This window comes from Schistocerca nitens, chromosome 3, assembly GCF_023898315.1.
Source record: "Schistocerca nitens isolate TAMUIC-IGC-003100 chromosome 3, iqSchNite1.1, whole genome shotgun sequence".
Classification (NCBI taxonomy): Eukaryota; Metazoa; Arthropoda; class Insecta; order Orthoptera; family Acrididae; genus Schistocerca; species Schistocerca nitens.
This window is the reverse complement of record NC_064616.1, coordinates 703264437-703283788: the sequence shown is the minus strand read 5'-3', so window position 1 is coordinate 703283788 and position 19352 is coordinate 703264437. Positions and strand designations below refer to the sequence as shown.

The following is a 19352-nucleotide window of genomic DNA, read 5'->3' as shown; positions in this document are numbered from 1 at the left end:
GGCTCTCTGAAGGCCTACACAAGAGGAAACAAAGTGTATGATTTAGAGGTAAAACTACTTGAAGATTTTACGTACAGTCTGGAAATGCGCTCCTAAATGATCACACTGCAAAAAGAATTGGTTACATCCAGGGCACATCATTCTAATACAACCTAACACTGCATATAGCTTTGATAATGGCCGCAATTCGGAGAGGGTGTCAAGGAATATATTCATGTATGCCGGATCCAGCTAAAACCACTCGTTGATGATTAGATCTCGTAGAACTGTGAAATTCCGGGGGTGCTGATAGATACGTTTAATTCACTGTTTCAAATAGTGCCCGATACTTTCACTGGGCTTAAGATCGGTTGACTCAGCAGGTCAGTTGAAGCCGTTGTCATATCGGAACATGTGAATATCCACAGTATATTCGTCATGACCATGTAGAAGAAAGGGCAACGGTTGGTCAGCGAGAATGTTGAAATACACATCCTGGTTCACGTTCACGGTAACCTGAACACTCCCAAAACGTCACTTAACCGCCTCCAGCATGACTACCTTCTACACACGCAGCTGGTTACACGCCTTTTTGGACCCTCGGAGCACTCATTTTCTCTGTTGTTTGGCTTGAAGACGTGCAGCTCTACGTGTCGCAGTGGGCATCGACATTTTGCTAGATACTTGACTCCAGATGTTCAGTACGTGCAGGTCGCTTCGCCATGTTCCGTCGGAAGCTGTTCGAGGTGGGCCTGCATTCACTGACAACAGCAGTTTCTGTTTGGTTTGAAACTAGTTGTTAGCACGGCGTGACACTCGCCGCTGATTGCTGCAGGTTAGAATCTTGCCTGTGTTACATGGCAGCGACTGGTAAGCTATTCCCGGTAGACATGTTGGACATTCCACATTGACACACCAACAAACCGGGCAACGTCATTGACGGCGTGGTCATGGGCACGTGCAAACTCGGTTGTTCCCTTCTGCCATTCTGTCACGCATTCACGTCGATGCATTCTGTCACGCTTTTGCGTCGACATACCGTAATGTGCTGATTCGATAGTATCAGCTGGCGGATGTACACCGTTTCACTGCCGGCACTTACATCAACGGTGCCAAGATACATGACCGTCTGGTACTACTTCAGTACCAACTACAGCCCTCCAAAATGACCACTGGGCCATTTTTAAGGGCTGACTTATAATTTGACGATCAGCTGCTGAAACTCATGATAGGCAATCGCATCCACGATGTCTGGATCAAACGAGACTTCAGTTTCAAAATGAGCAACTGTGGTACTAGATGTAAGCTCCAAGACAGAAAAAAGTACATGTACAGACGAAAAAATTATTACAATTTCATAAAAATCAAATGATTGATTCAAGAGAAAGAGCTTCGCCAAATAAGCAAGTCACTAACGCGCTGGTCCACCTCTGCCCCTGATGCAAGCAGTTATTCGATTTGGCATTCATTAACGGAGTTATTTGATGTCCTTCTGAAATGTAGCGTGTCAAATTCTGTCCAATTTGCACGTTAGATCGTCAAAAGCCCGAGCTGGTTGGAGGACACTGGTAATAGTACTCCAAACATTCTCAATTGGGGAATGATACGATCATCTTGCTGGCCAAGGTAGGATTTCGAAAGCAGAAGAAACACTCGCTGTATGGGGGCGGGCGTTATCTTGCTGAAGTGTTAGCCCAGGATGGCTTGCAATGGAGAGTAAAAACCGGGTCGTAGAATATCGTCGACGTACCGCCGTGCTGTAAGGGTGCCGCGGATGACAACCAAAGGGGTCTTGCGGTGAAACGAAATGGCACCCTAGACCATCACTCCTGGCTGTCGAGCCGTATGACGGGCGACAGGTAGATTGGTATCCCACTGCTGGTAGGCGCCTCTCCAGACACGTGTTCACTGGTTATCGGGGATTAGTTCGAAGCGGGGTTCATCACTGAAGACAGTTCCACTCCAGTCCATGAGATTCGAGGCCGAAGACGAGTCTGGATATCCACCAGGCCGTAGCGGTATACCAACCCGACTGTCGCCCGCTATACGACCCGATAACCAGGCTTTGTGGTCTGGGATGCCATTTCGTTTTATAGCAGGACCCCTTCGGTTGTCGTGCGTGGCGCTCTTACAGCTCAGCGGCACGTCGGAGATATTCCATGAAATTGAACCAACTCAAATAATGCCAACACTTACCTGTGAGGTATTTGACGTCGATTCTTGATGAACAAAATTAAAACTCCCGCGAGGCATTCTGATTTACATTTCCCAATGTTGTGTTGAATAAAAAAAATGCAAATCTCGTGTGACTAGGGCCTCCCATCGGGTAGACCGTTCGCCGGGTACAAGTCTTTTGATTTGACGCCATTTCGGCGAGTTGCGCGTCGATGGGGATGAAATGACGATGATTAGGATAACACAACACCCTGTTCCTGAGCGGAGAAAATCTCCGAACCAGTCGGGAATCGAACCCGGGTCTTTAAGATTGACATTCTGTCGCGCCGACCACTTAGCTACCGGGGGCGAACGTTGTGTTGAATACATTTGTGGGAATGCTGAAATGAATCATACTTCCCGTCACCAATTTATAATTGATATTTCTCTCCGTTTCTAGTACTCTCGCTCTCAAAGAGACGTTGAAATCTAACCTTACTCCCACTTCGTACAAGTACAGCGTGTTAGCGCTCCTGACATGTTAGTCACATTCCATCATACCCACGATTTTGTATGTTTCCTATAAATCATTTAAGGTTTCTACATTTACGTGAATACTCCGCAAGCCACTTGACAGTATGTGGCTTTACTACTTCCACGTTACTGATGCTATACTGCTCATTATTTAGATATCATCCCGCAAATAAAATGTTACACAGAACTATGTGATTACATAAGAAAAACACGGAGTGAAGCTGATCCCTGATGTGATTTATCATATCTACAGAGTCCATATAAATCTGTACAGATTGTCTAGGCAAAATCTTATCGCGATACAATTTAACAAACCATTTACAATGAGAAATGTTTAATTTGCTTACGTGTATACGCACAGGTGAAAAAAATTTAACGGGTCTATATTAGTGTTAACGGAAACGCGCTTACATATAACATCAGCGTGAGAAAAATTGCCAACGGCCTTGCCGCAGCGATAACACCGGTTCCCGTCAGATCACCGAAGTTAAGCGCTGTCGGGCTGGGCTAGAACTTGGATGGGTGAACATTCGGTCTGCCGAGCGCTGTTGGCTAGCGGGTTGCTTTCAGCCCTTGTGAGGCAAACAGGAGCTCAGGTCTCCGAAACTGACATACAGCCGGGAGAGCGGTGTGCTGACCACATGCCCCTCCATATCCGCATCCAGTGACGCCTGTGGCCAGAGGTTGACACGGCGGCTAGTCGGTACCTTTGGGTCTTCCTGGCCTGTGCGCAAGGGGTTTAGTTTAGTTTAGTTTAGGAACAAAATTAATAACTACAGTGTTTATGGTGATACATACTGCGGCACAGTCGTGAGGCAGAAATATTCTCAAAGTTATTACTGGCATTCGCACTTTGCAATTCAGCTACTACAACGTTGTAATGTTAGCACATGTTGTGTCACAACTAGGAGCTATGTTTGTCCTCTTTACAACGCGATATCCAAAGTAATATATTTTAAACTGTTAAGTCACATTAATGTCACTAAATGTCAAAAGCCTGAATAACCACCTTTTGCAGAGTGGGCCGCTGCGAGACGTGCAGGTAGAGGGTCAGTGAGGTTCAGAAAGGTATCAACAGGGATAAGGTGCCATGGTGACTCCAGTGCCGTGGGCAGCTGCGCTGTTTTTCGGTCGAGAATCCATGGCGCAACCTGCCCGCTCGAGGTGAACCGACAAATTCTTGACAGTCTGGTGGCCAGGGGAGTACGGTAAAGTCATACTGGTGTTTAACGTACCACGCACGTACATAGCGAACTGTGTGATACGTTACATTGGCCTGCTGGTAGATACTGTCCTACGAGGAAAAACAAACTGCATGTAGGGGTGGACATTGTCCCCAAGGATATATGCCTACTTGTGTTGATTCACTATTCCTTTCAGAATGTCAAAAATGGTTCAAATGGCTCTGAGCACTATGGGACTTAACTTCTGAGGTCATCAGTCCCCTAGAACTTAGAACTACTTAAACCTAACTAACCTAAGGACATCACACATATCCATGCCCGAGGCAGGATTCGAACCTACGACCGTAGCGGTCGCGCGGTTCCAGAATGTAGCGCCTAGAATCGCTCAGCCAACACGGCCGGCTTCAGAATGTCGAGATCACCTAGGGGATGCCACGAAAACCTTCCCCAGACAATAACGCTCTCTGCTCCGGCCAGGATTCTTTGCTTTCAGGCGATTCACGCTACACACCCCAACAGTCATCTGTCCTATGGGGCATACAACGTGATTCACCTGTAAAGGCTACCTGTCGCCAGTCAGCGGACGTCCAATTGCGTTACTGGCGTGCAAATTCCAGGCTTTGTCGCCGATGAAAAGCAGTCAGCGTGGGTGCACGAACGAGCCGCCTACTGCAGAGGCCCACTCGCAGCAACGTTGGGGAGACACGGTTGGTAGCCTGTTGGTTCATCTGCTGGTCAGTTGGTCAATATTTGTACGTCTACTCTCCCGTACACGTATCCACAGCCGTCGTTCACCCCTGCCGTCTATGGCCCAAGGTGCACCAAGCTGCCTCGCCGCCGGTTTTAGATAGCGCCATTTTGCCATACACAGTATACTTAAACCACGGCGGCTCGCGAACACTTTAAAAACTTAGCCGTATCAGAAATGTTTCTACCTTTGGCCCGAAATCCAGTGATCATGGCCTTTTGGACGTCAGATTAATCGCTCCGATGCCCTATTCGGACAACGACTGCACTGTTGTCGTATCGACCAGATACGCTTTATACACCCTCCATTGCTAGTGCTGCCATCTGTGAGTGGTTACTGCACATTGACGTCGAACATACGACGTGGTCACACAAGTATGACTGGTTCGCGTAATTTGAATATTGGCTTTGCTTAAGCATTACTCAAAAATCCCAACTTCTATGATGTGAACATTACTTAACTTGAGAAATCTATTTCTTCTACTCCTTTTGTGCTCTAACTTATAAATGGTTCATATGGCTCTGAGCTCTATAGAACTTAACATCTGAGTTCATCAGGCCTCTACAACTTAGAACTACTTAAACCTACTTAACCTAAGGACATCACACACATCCATGCCCGAGGCAGGATTCGAACCTGCGAGCGTAGCAGTCACGGGGTTCCGGACTGAAGCGCCTAGAACCGCTCGGCCACCGCGGCCGGTTCTAACCTACATATGAGCATGCAACAAAACTAGCTCCAAAATATAATCACAATGAAAAATTCCATACTTTTTATTGCAGGTAATAATCATTACACGTGCTTACATATATATTTTAGTTATACACATTAGTAATTGGTGTTGTTTTCTAACATAAGACCCTGTCTTTAGAACTATTTTCATATACACTGCTGTCAAATGAAACTGCAAACTCGGAATGATAGCGAAAAAACAAAAATTTATATTTCGTGCATAAGCAGTCAATAGTAGGAAGAAAACGTGGATTGCATGTGTATGTCATATGGAGCAATACAGGGCAGCAAATTTAGTAGGAGCAAAAACGATTCTAACCCTGTTGGACATCGAGTCGAAATGAACTTGAAAGACAGGTACACGTACGTCGTTCCATGCTGCTTCCACTGTATGTGGCCGTACTGCCAGTATCTGATGCTACAGACGTCGTCGCACTCTCCGTGAGGTTTCTTGTCTTGCAGGAAATAAGCGCGTGAAACTGAGTCAAGGCACGCGACGCCGCTGTACGATCCTATACTGCCGTGCGAACACAGTGTCTCACTTCTCTTTCGCTTGTCACACGGGGCCGCTGTAATCCTGCTTATTATTGAGTGTGGCCGTCCTCGATTCCATATTCGCGTGGCAGTAATAGTATCCCAAGCAAAGTGAGCGGTAACATCTCGGAACGATAAACATTAGTCTCAACAGGCCACGATCATGCCACTATCGAGTTCCGATACGAGATGGTAGACGTTTCTATTTTTTAACACAGGCATAACACGATGTTCTCACAACCACCATTCAAATGCGATTTATGACTGAAAAACCCGCTGTGGCCCGACTTTTATCTACCTGTTGCGGCTGCAATGAAATGCTGATCATTTGCATATCTAATCCTGTAGTACGTAGTACACCTCATACCAGTTTGACGTTTGTTGCATGCCGCCTTCATCTTATTGTAATTATAATGGTCAACAGTGTAGTTGAATACACAGAAGTGCCAGATTTTGCCGGCCTGAGTGGCCGAGAAGTTCTAGGCGCTACAGTCTGGAACGGCGCGACTGCTACGGTCGCAGGTTCGAATCCTGCCTCCGGCATGGATGTGTGTGATGTCCTTAGGTTAGTTAGGTTTAAGAAGTTCTAGGGGACAGATGACCTCAGATGTTGAGTCCCATAGTGCTCAGAGCCTTAGTGCTCAGAGCCAGAGCCATATTTTCCTCGTCCCTGACCGGTAACTTCCTTGTGTTTATGTTACAAACAGTCCCATTCGTTGTGCTCACATATTGAAACATACAAGAAGTGAATGCTCGAGAGTAGCTATTTCTTTCTAACTCATGCCATGATGTGAAGAGTTTGAAGCTAATTATAAACAAATGTGCTTTATACGATCCATACCCCAACCTCTCTAAGTATCTCATCGAGCCATCGCTGATGGAAGTGACACTGGAGACTTAACACGAAGCCTAAGTAAGGAATCAGAATTAATCAGTTTTTCCTGTCTTAAGTGCTTTGCTTTATCTATCTACTGTTCTACAACTTCATTGTGCTTTGTGGCTGTATGTATATTAATCCATACTAGAACAACGCTGTTCTTCACTCTCTTTTGTTCTTCCTATTAGCTCCACATCTGTTGGTTTGAAAGATCTCACTTTTGACGTTCTAGATTTGGTAGGATGCATCACAAATCTGTGAGAATACTAATTATGGGATAAATTTTCTAGACTGTTATGTGTGACGCTATACGTGAACAGAGCGTAAGATATTATGCGCTGCTATGTTTTCGTTTCGTGGCTGTTACTAAGCATCGGTAATTCTCTGTACGTCAGGACTGGAGAGGTGCTATGGTACAAGTGTATTTATCTTAGCACTAAGAGTAACATCATTGTTTAAGTAGCAGAACATGGAGTACTATTATGCCTGTCAGATGACTGCGGTCGTCGCATTGTGATTGATCAACTCACTGCCTGCCTTCGTTTCCTTTTGTCGTCGGCGCCATTCTCGCGCAGTGGAGCGTCACTTACCAATTACGAACCCATTTCCGCCAGCTTGACGTCCGACTCAATTTCATGTCTCGCCAGCCCATTCTTTGAATGAAATGGATCGTTACATTAGGAATTTGGTTGCAGTCCATTGTTAACGTCCTATCTTAGTAGTAGCGAAGACAAATTCTTCGCAACAGACTGTTTTGTAAGTCAGCTAATAAGATTTTCAGTGCGCAAACGTCTGTTTAGTAGCGGTCAGTGACTGTGATTCTTTTAGCACAGGATTGTTTCTCCTTTTTGATAATTTTTAAGACGCATGGAAGCTGTTTACCGCCGGCCGCGGTGGTCTAGCGGTTCTAGGCGCGCAGTCCGGAACCGGGCGACTGCTACGGTCGCAGGTTCGAATCCTGCCTCGGGCATGGATGTGTGTGATGTCCTTAGGTTAGTTAGGTTTAAGTAGTTCTAAGTTCTAGGGGACTGATGACCACGGATGTTAAGTCCCATAGTGCTCAGAACCATTTGAACCATTTGAAGCTGTTTACCGTTTACAAATCCGCTTCACTGAAATAAGTGAACGAAAGCCTGACTTTTGACATGTTTCAGGACACACAGGAATGAAACAGCTGTTGATGCCTTCTTGGGTTGGATTGTTGTGAGGGAGGAGACCAGACAGCGAGGTCATCGGTCTCATCGGATTAGGGAAGGACGGGGAGGAAGTCGGCCGTGCCCTTTCAAAGGAACCATCCCGGCATTTGACTGGAGCGATTTATGGAAATCACGGAAAACCTAAATCAGGATGGCCGGACGCGGGATTGAACCGGCGTCCTCCCGAATGCGAGTCCAGTGTGCTAAGCACTGCGTCAACTCGCTCGGTAAAAATATTATGGGGAAATATCGCACTCTTTTAAGCCACTATCACGATCGTATTGTTTACCTGTTATCCTTCTAACTAAACAGCAAACAAAATAGTTTAACTGTGCAGTAAAGAGTAGTACTGTAATAAGTGGTAAATTTAGTGTCTATACATTGCATGTCATCCTTTCCTCTTGGTCTCAGCACGTGACTTTTCCTCATATCACTCTCTCCCACACATGTGGTCAGTTACCTTTCACCGAGCGAGGTGGCGCAGTGGTAACACACTGGACCCGCATTCGGAAGGACGACGGTTCAATCCCGCGTCCGGCCATCCTGATTTAGGTTTTCCGTGATTTCCCTAAATCGCTCCAGGCAAATGCTGGGATGGTTCCTTTCAAAGGGCACGGCCGACTTCCTTCCCTAATCCGCTGAGACCGATGACCTCGCTGTCTGGTCTCTTCCCCCAAAAAACAACAACAACAACAAGTTACCTTTCCCGTTACCAGTAATAGTAAAGAAGGAGCTATACTTCGGAGATACTTAATCGTAGACAGAGAACCGAATCTTGATAATTCAGTGCTAAGTGGATTTAGAAAGCTAGTTATTCTTTGAAGCATTCTGCAGACCAGTGTTACATTTCTAGAGAAACGCCGTTGGAACCACAACATTCAGTAGGCGTCACATGCTAGAAATCAGATGGTTCTGGAGTCTCTGAAAAGGGCGAGAGATATGCCGCGCTTGTCTACAGTTCGGTTTCTTGTGACTCGCTGCACTGACGTAGCCCTGAAAAAGAAAGAGGTGCTATAATGGTTACCGCGTAAAGTCAAGCGCAGGCACGCCAGTCGGGTACGACGGAGAACGGCTGTGAGAAGTCTGCCAGTCGCACGCTGACCGAACCTCCCTCCATGACGACAACAGCGGCCCCTATGTGAAGAGGATATAAGCGTCGCGACCGACTGGTAACGGCCGAGTTCTTTACCAGCGTCAACTCTAGTCTCTTCGCTTGTACTCTCTGTGTAGCACAGACTTCGGTTTGTCTATACTGAAGAAGTTTAATTATTTTGTATGTCGCCCTTTGCTTGCGACACATTTTTGTAATAATACTTTGTAGTAATACTCATTAATACGACTTGTTTGAATGTTTGTCTAGCGAACCGAGTAAGCAGGCTTCCTAGACACCACAATAATATGTTGAATCAGCAGAGAGATCTCGAAGAAATTAAAAGATACTGATACTTCTTGAAACTTCTCACTGCCTCATTATCTGTAACATAATGTGTTAAAAAAATCACCAGCTATCGTAGCACTGGATGTTAGTTACTTTTAGCCCACAGTTTGGCGACCTACTTTCAGCAGTTTAATGTCTGGTTCGTTACTAAACACACTTAACCCTTTCCCTTTCGAATCTTAGACATTACTTTTGACATATGTTGAAGTGATTTAATAGCTCACCAATCATACTACTTACGTAAATGTTTAATTTGTATGGGACCCTTGATAACAGAAAGATATCAATACATTAGAAAGTGTAAATTCTCAGACGAAGCTAAACCTAAAAATTTGATCTATGTGTTAGATTTGTAATTACTGTGTCTTGGAATGAGCCAATTAAATTTAAATTTTTTATTCAATTAAGAGCCGAGCTAAAATGGAAAATTTGAAAGAGGGTAACAAACAATGAAAACTGCTGAACTGGAAATAAGGAAGTTATTCGTATTGCCGCTTTCGTAGATGATACTACAACACATCCTAATGTGCAGCCAGAAGGGCAAATTCAGTTTACTTTGTTGCAAAGTAAATGAACTTTTACTGAAGTTATGGTATTAAGAAGAGCACATTTTTAAGTTTCTCATTTCTTTGCTTTCCTGCTGCGTATCAAAATGAAGCCTGAGACGCGAAACATATTTATATGCCATTTCTCTTTGAAGATATGAATGATTGAAGGACGGAAGGAAGAAACGAAGGCCGGGCATTGTCTCGTCGACGCTGGGGTCATTAGAGATGGAGCAATAACTCAGCTTTGGAGGCTTATAGGAAATACTCGACAGTGGCCTTGTTGGAGTAATAACCCAAACCTCATCTCTAGTCTTTAGGAAAACTACAACAAATATAAATAGGCCCGAACAACATCGGAGCTGTGCTCCTACCGAATACGAGTATAGCGTTATAACAATTGAATTTCGGTTTGCTACTTGGCAGTAAGAAATATTTGTTTTTCATGTCCTATAGTATATACTGTATATGAGGCGTTAAATATGTGGAGATAAAACTGCTGGAGCTGCAGTGCACCACTGAAGTGAAAGAAAAATTTCAAACTTCGACTGTCTTTTAGTTACAGTAAAATGATATGCTGACAAAGGTAAGTTTCCAGTCTCTTAAATTAGTCACTGGGAAACTGATTTAATATTTTAAAGTAAGTAAAGTTTAAAAAATGTCTAGTGTTGACTTCCTCCCGCTAAATCGAATGAGTGGTGAAAATTCCGATAATTCACTCTCTGCTGCATCTCCAAAATCATCGCTGATGTCGAGTCCTTACTAGACAACAAATAACACTGCGTCTCCCCTCGAGTTGTAATGTGGAGTGTTGTTCTGAAGAACACCGAATGACTCACTGGAACACTTGACAAAAGAAAGCAGCCTGATAATGATTGAAAAGCTAAGACATAATAAAATTAAATTTCTTTATTAGAAACTAAAATGTTATCTGCAAGTTGAGTATTCTGGGTAATTTTATTAAAGTAACGAAAAAGTTATACTGACAGATTTTATGATTTATGTATTTGCTCTTTCATCCTTTGCGTACCAAAGTACTTGGAAGGTTATGAGCAATTAAATTTTAGATGGATAACGCTCTATGCTTATTTCCATCACTGTTACTGGCGCAAAGCAGGAAAAATTTGCCACTTCTCACTTTTATCGTTTCACCGAAGTAACGGAATTCAAATGGATTTGATTCACGTCTCCGGCGCGTCGTATAACCGTTTACGCCGACAAGCACGCAATCGGGCTTTTACAATTTTTTGTATTTACGGTACGTGAAGTTCAGAACTCAAATATAAATTAACTAAAGTAGTTCGATTCAACTCTCAAATATTCTCGAGGAAATAAATTCTGAAGTTTTACGAGCGTCTTTAAAACCCTAATTAATGGCGATTTTTCGACAGACAGTGTGGCTCTGTGGTAGAATATTTGTCTGCATGTAGGGTGGAATGGGTTCTATTCCAGGCAATAGTAAATTTTTAGACAAAGGTGCATGTATTACGTGCATTTCCATGAAGATTAAAATGCACAGAGATGAAAAAAGTCGGTAGCGCTCGTCTCTGGTGATCACTGGTACAAGTCTCGTTTCGTTTATTATTTTTTCGTTTTCTTTTCGTTCACTTCGAATACGTTCTGTACATTATTGAAACAGAAAATTAATCACGTATATGCTAATTAACACATATCTAACAGTCATTTTTATGAAAAATGTGCTGTTGAGAAAAAAGTCTTAATTGCAAATATGAACTCTTAATGACTGTATTTCACTGTAAAAGGTCTATGTGAAATATCTTACACAGAAGACGTTTTACTAAATCTTTCACGGTATACTGGGGTACTTTTATCACATCTTTAATAGAAGTCAGTGTGTGGCCCTACCTTCTATAAAAGCTTATCAAAGAACTTTGACAGCGTAATGTGGGCCTAATGACAGGTGTTTTATAAGAGAGTCTTTATATTAAAAAATGACAAATTTTTACACCTGTGTGTATTTCAAACTTCACGGTCGTAGCACATCAACTTAGTTTAAAAATTTTGCACTGCTGGGAACTGAACCCACGCCACCCAGGTGATAGGTAATAGGCGAGAATTTTACCATGGAGTCACAAGGTCCATAAAAAAACCTAACCTCATAGTGTTAAAGATGCTCTGCAAACTTCAAAGTCCGTTTTATCAAGAATTTTTGCAAGTTGCATGGACATGCTACGGATGATTGCTATTTGATTTCTGAACCTCACACCGTGCGTTGTGGTCTCCTTACTAGTGGTTGTCAACTGGGTGCAATGGTACTGCTGTTAACGCACTACGAATGAGTAGGAGGAAAGGAATAAAAGTGGTCGTCGAAGTCACTGGAGATGAAACACAAGCATGAATTAGACACTGGTGGGGTAGATAATCACTGATGTTTTATTTATGGCAAAGATGAGTCATACATGACGATGCAACCAGTTAACTGTGGCACTAATACCTGATAGGTTTTGTTGTACGTGAAGCTTTCACTGGACTTTCAAATCTCATCACGAAATTTCCATCGTATTTTGGAACTGTTAAGGTTGAAGGGCGTCTTGTGCCCAATATCGATTTGACCGGACATCGTGTACTATTTTATCAAAGGTAAAAATTACGATGGGGCTGTAAGGGTACCACCTTTTTGTGAATAACGAAAAAAGAAAGAAGTATATTGTTTGACGTTCCGTCAATGTCCACGTCTCTGAAGACAGTTACTTGATAAGTCTGGTCTCAGTTTTGGATCAAACTGTGATTTCAGTGGACTAGCAACTAAAACTAGTGATTGACAGGTGTGACGAATACTCGGTGTTTGGTGAAGTCCGGGAGATAGCACTAGTGTCTGTCCCAAATGATCTGTGATTCTTCGTCTCGGCAGACCAAACGCTGTATTCCAAAGCAATTTTCGTTCCCTCCAATTTTATTCACTCAAGGATTTCTCAAGTGTTGACAATGTCACTTGGGTTGTGACGTTCGTTAACTATTTCATTACCAACTGAACTCATTCGAAATACTATATACTTTTTTCTATACAGAGTATGGCAAAAAAAGTGGCCCAGAGAACAGAGTTCCAGGGTGCAGAGAAAAACAGAAGAGGAAACGAAATACAGTACTAAACTAACTATCGCTGATGCTGAAAGTGACCACCATTCATCTCTTGGCACTTTTGGGCCCTGGTCAGTAAGTTTCTGAAGGTGAATCGAAGCTGGACTGCTGGATTTGCTGCAATCTCATCCGAAATCTTCTGCTGAAATTCTTGAAGACTATAAAAGTTATTGCGATATGTCTTAGACTTGAGGGGTCCCCACACAAAGTAATTGCATACAGACAGAACAGGTGACCTGAGCGGCCAGCTAGGACTGCGACCAGACTGAGACTGACCTCTGGTAACAACTCTGTCAGGCGTGAAGACTACGTAAATGTGCTTTCCAAGGTTCGACGGGCTGTATGGGCAGTTGCTCCACCCTGCTGGAAGTTGGTGTTGGAGTGGTTGTAAGCATTCACGTCCAATCGTATCCACACGTCCCCACCACTTTTATTTGCCCCACCCTGTAAATGGGTATACCAATCTGATCACGTACGCGAAAAGATGCAGATAAGTTGGTTATCTTCGTCATTCTGTCTCCTGTGCAGACACCGAAGGAGCGTTTTCAGAAGCTTAACTCACTCGTGGACAACCAGTAGCCCATGGCTAGGAAAATGATGCGTCAGCCTGTGTTGGGATGATGAAAGTTCTTTTGTTATACTTATTTAACATACAGCACACAAATGTGAGGGATGTTATCCACAGCTACATATTTCGATAGTGAAGTCAAAAAATAATCTGGTTGTCTGCGTTTAAATGACTGTCAGTAAGCTGGAGCCAAGTACTTGACGTGTACAGAGCAAGCCAATGCTCGAAGAGATAACTGATGAAATGTTAAGCTGGCGCGACTGATTTTACTATAGAAGAGGAACACGTAGGTGGATAGGTGATAATACGATGAATCTAAAAAGAGAGAAACAGATTGCCGATTTTAAAGTAAGACGTGGACTTCATGTCCGAATAATTTTATTTTATTTTACGACTGTTTTCATGCATTTTTAAACGCGCGTGTATGTTGGATTAAACGCAAATAGCAGATGATACGAGCTTGGCTCCCGCGTAGCTCTGGATAACACTGCTGTTGTATGCTAAAAGACTGTAACAGTTAATTTCGCAACTATTGTCTCCAATCCACAAGATGGCTAATATCAGAGTAAATTTCTGTACCTGAAGAGTCAGTAGTGTTTTCCATGACCGGCATTGTACGATAAAATATTATGGGCTGAAGATTGCTCTGAATAAAGATTGTGGATTCTTCTTGGAATTTTCATTACTATGTAACATTTTCATTTGCTCAATGAAAACAGTGTATAGTAAACTGGTCACACTCTGACGTCAAGGCAGAGATGGATGCACCAGCGTTGGTCATACAGAGCTGTTTGATTTCGCGTCCGCACCACGACCATGGTGGTCTCCGCATCGCTTGTCAAGCACTCAGGCGGCGTAAGCTAGGAGGGAAGCGTGCGCGCTTTCTCGTTCGGTTGTGTTGATGTTTCCAAAGCTCACCGATCACCAATGTTATCTTCGCGACAGTTATTCTCTTGATCTTTGTTTTTCTCTCGCTTTGCTGTTGTGTTTTTGTTTATACGTTGTTGACGATGCTTGGCTTTCAAGTTTTGGGTTACTCTCGGTTTGTGCTTTCGGGTTTGTGTGCTGTTGTCGCCGTCGATAACTCAGTCCTTACGGCGAGTAGCTGTTTTCTGGGAAACCGACGTGTGGCCCTCCCGGGCAGTGCGGTACTAAATATTGGTAAGAAAATGAAATACAGTTATTATCTGAGCTATCTGACTTTTTTATACTAATAATCACAAACTCAACAGACACAAGTTGTAATTAACAAATAGAGAGAAACTTTATTATAAATTGATTGTAAAAGCAGTCGTAGGTAGCAGATTTGTATTTACAAAGCTGCAACTTACACTGTTTTTACCATCAAAGTAAATGAATTTGTCAGTTGATACATTATAACATGTAAAAGTCTAATATTCCAGAGAGAACAGATGAGTATTCCAGACAGAGACACGGTTACGACTTCTTAAATCTCGCACTCGTCCGAGTACCGCGCATGTTAACGCCACCGCTGCCGAGACGGGGAGTTATGGCGTCCCGTATCTAATCCGCCAGGCGGATTAACGTCGAGGGGTCAGTACGCCGACCAACCTGGATGAGGTTTTGCAGCGGTTTCCCACATCCCAGTAGCTGTATGGCGGGTTGGTTCCGATGTCCCACCTCAGATAAATGCAACGCAAACATTTAGAACACTTTCTCGCACTTGCACACAGAATTTACTCTAGACGCAAACTGTTTGGGTACACTGCTTTTGACGTGAGGGGCGGATAGGAGACTGATCTTAACTGTTTGGTCCCTTTAAACATTTTCTCAGCCTCAGCATCTGCCACAGTGTCTCATTTTGAGATCTTGCGGCCCACAGCTGGAGAAAACCTGGGACCACGAGGTCTGTTCTCAATAAGTCTCTCTCTCTCTCTCTCTCTCTCTCTCTCTCTCTCTCTCTCTCTCTCTCTCTCTCTCTCTCTCTAGAGACTTATTGAGAACAGCAGTATATATACTGCTGGTAATTAAAATTAATGCATAATGAGTAGCATGGAACCAACGTCAGATTGGCATGAAGTGTACTACATGTCTGGATGAGCAAATGTTTCACATCCCATCACAACGGCGCAGAGTAGGTAGGAGTAAAGCCGTCTACATTCTGCATACAGGATGGTCAAAAAAACAGTCTGAAATGCTTGTAAGGGTGTTGAGTGTATGTTGTGCTGAGAAATAATTTTTAAGAAAATATTCTATACGTTGTGTCGTTCCCGATTTTGTTAGCATTGAATATAATCGACCTGGCTGTTACGCGCGAATATTCAAGCTGCCCGGCAGAGGCGGTGTCACCAAACATGTTCTTCGTTTGGTTTCCTAAAACCGAACTCGAGACCGATACAAAAACTGGACAGCGGGAGGTAGTAAGGATCGAACCCGAGCCAAAGACTGAGCAGTCTCGTGCTCTATCATCTACGTCAGGGCCTCTGAGGGTGTTTGCACCAGTGCATCGCGTAGTGCGGAGCGCAAAAGACGGTTCGCTATGTTCACTTCTTGATTTTGTGCAATAGTGCTGTCTCTGTCTTTCCTTACGCTCATCTCGCGCACCCCGCCTACATCTACCTTTTCCAAAACTTCACCTCTGTTTTCTTCGTCATTACCAAATTATGTGCAGTAGGTTGAGAGCTTAGTTTGGTGGGACAAGATTACCGGAGCGAAAGACACTTAAATAATAATAATAATAATAATAATAATATTGGGTTGCTGCTTAAATTCGTAGCGTTTTTCCATAAGCTTAATAAATACATCAGATACGCACAACAGAGATTTCAGTCATAAATCATATTTTTTCCTTCACTGTTTACAACAGTCTGCCAACGCTGGGATAACTTCAAGATTCCGCGACTGTAGAAAGCGCATTGTTTTGAGGCGAAAAATTCTTCGAGCCATGTTCGGAGGGCATTTCCATCTGGCAAGGAAGTTCTTGAAGTTTATTCATAGACGGCGAAAAAGGTGAAAAGCTGAAGGCGCAATATCAGGTGAATCAGGTGGATGCGGACTTACTTCCCAAATCAACTCCTGTATAGTGTTTTGTGTCAGTCTTTCAGAATCCGGGCGGGCATTATCGTGGAGCAGCATCGCTTCACGCAGCCTTTTTGGTCGTTGTTCTTGGACTGTGTTTTCAAGACGCTTAATTTGTTGACAATAAATATCAGCAGTGATGGTTACAGCTCGGAGAAGCAATTCGTAGTACATCACACCGTCGCTGTTCCACCAGATGCATAACATATTTCGCGGATGCTCGCAGGTTTTTGTACGGGGAGTTGCTGCTTTGTTTGGGCTCAACCATTCCTTTCTTTTCCTTACGTTAGCATAAAGACATCATTTCACGTTACCAGTAACTATACAGGATAGGAATGGTCGGTTCTGTTCACGAACCAACTGATGACGAACAAGCTGATATGAACAAATGGTCACTGGCTGATTTCTGTCATTTTGGCTTAGAGCATGCGATACCCATAACCCGAATTTTGAACCTTTCCCCATAGTATGCAATTGTCGGAGGATGGTGGAACGATCACAGTTCCTCACATATGCCATTTCTCGAGTACATTGACATGAATAAGTGTGGATTAACGTGTTTAAACAAACTTCATCAAACCCCGAAGGTCTTGCTCAACGTGGAGAGACACTAATGCAAAAAAAAAAAAAAAAAAAAGAAAAAAGAAAAATATATATATCTTAAAACGAGAAAACTGTTTTCTTGCCGTGCTCTGTCTAGTGTCATTATCCCCATACACTGCGAAAAGGTTTCTGGCTGCCTCTACTGAACAGCTTTCCCCCCTTGGTACTCCATTTTCTAATGACCGTAGCGCCACTCAAATGACAAAATTACAGTATGTAGCCGGCTGGAGTAGCCGAGCGGTTCTGGACGCTTCAGTCTGGAACCGCGCGACTGCTGCGGTCGCAGGTTCGAGTCCTGCCTCGGGCATGGATGTGTGTGATGTCCTACGGTTGGTTGGGTTTAAGTAGTTCAAGTTCTACGGGACTGATGACCTCAGCAGTTAAGTCCCATAGTGCTCAGAGCCATTTGAACCATTTTTGACAGTATGTAAATTCAAATGGTAGCAGTGAACTACAAATAAAAAGTGACAATCGATAAATAAACCCATAGCAACTGGCATGCAAACATGCTAGACAAAAACGCTACCTACTTACGCGCCAACCTAATAGCTTTGAATTTGTTTCAACAGAAAATTATCTCTTCTATTTTCTCCTTTTTTGTGTCAAATTATGCCACTGAGATCTGGAGCAAGGTAACGGCTGACAGCAACTGTTAGAGCATTTTTAAATTGCAGTCAGAAATACTTTAATGCAAAATAGTTTTCGTAAAAGACTAAACAGAAAAAAGAACCTTCCGCATAGACTTCTGGAACTAAAGATATGAAATAGTCTTCGCTGCTTCTCTGTGCGGCTTAGGAAATTATTCCTTAGACAAATTCTGGTAGAATTCGAGGAAACCTTTGGAACTGTAAAATAAATCCATTCGGTGACCACTAGTTTGCAAATCGATTAGTTAAAATGCAAATCGGGAAGCGCATTTCAATTTGTATCGAGAAGGGATTTACAGACACATAAAGTGTTGGCTGCAAGTTAGTAATTTCCTCTAACAAAAACAAAGTAAATGTTAATAGAGGAAAGTAATACACAAAGTTGTTTTGAAGTACCAAAAGGAGATATGTTTTAATAAACAGGTACTGTGGATGATTTATTTTAACTTAAAATTACTCTTATATATTTTAAAAAATCAGTTTCATTTTTCTGTTGGTCACATACTGATAATTTACCTGGAATCGGTCGCTAAACTCATTTTCAAGAGATTGTAGCACCTCGACGTATTTTTCTTAGAGCACACTTTCTCACAGAGATGCTATCAAACGAAACCATGGTACCGTTTTGAATAAAGACTTTTAAAAATCCAGATGCCTTATTAAAGGTAAAATTTATGCATCGCTAACCTAGTTCAGGGAAGTATTGCATGCTTTTCTCTGAAATTTTGTTTTTGAGGAGCTGAGCTGTACGTTGGAAAGATTTTATTTTGCCGACCATATCAATGATGAGATTATTTTCATTTTGGTGTTACAGACTTAAATCATTTATTAGAGTCATAACGTCTGCTAAAATGCCTGAATCAGTTACCTGTTCAGATGTCATACAAAGGTGACTCCGGAAGTCCTTTTGTCACCCAAAAATTGAGCCGCCGTGTACCGTAGACGGAAAACTAAGGAAATCATTTTTCCTTTGATCAGTCAGCGTACCTTAGCATGATAAGGGATATTTGGCTACTCCTCTTCGAATGAAATCAAAAATTCTTTGAACTGACAGTGAATGAGACCATGAGAACGAATACAGTTCACGATACGCACTACTACCTTCGTCGAGTCTTGAAGAGCGATAACTTTTGCACAATGACACTCTTGAAGTGCAAAACAAGGAACAGAAGATATATTCGACATGGTTTCCCGCTGGAGCATTGCATTGCATTGCATTGCATTGCATTGCTGACTGTGGTTAGGGGAAACAGCTTTTCCCAAGTGAGTCCTATTTCTTCAGCTGGAATTTCGACTGCTTCTAAAATATCCACCCCTGTAACAGTGTCCTTGATAGAAATCGTATCCAGGAGCTCCTCCGTGAGAGGTATGTCGTCGTCGAGCCCACGTAAAAAACTGCTAAATACATTGTCACTAATATCCGTGAACTCATCGAATGCGATGGAGAACGCTAGGAGGTTTTCAATTTTGGCTGC

General features: G+C 43.0%; 1 pseudogene; it reads left to right on the top strand.

Annotated features, from left to right (window-relative positions):
* Window positions 1-3103: 3103 nt before the first annotated feature.
* Window positions 3104-3221, top strand: LOC126250321 (5S ribosomal RNA; annotated as a pseudogene).
* Window positions 3222-19352: the final 16131 nt, after the last annotated feature.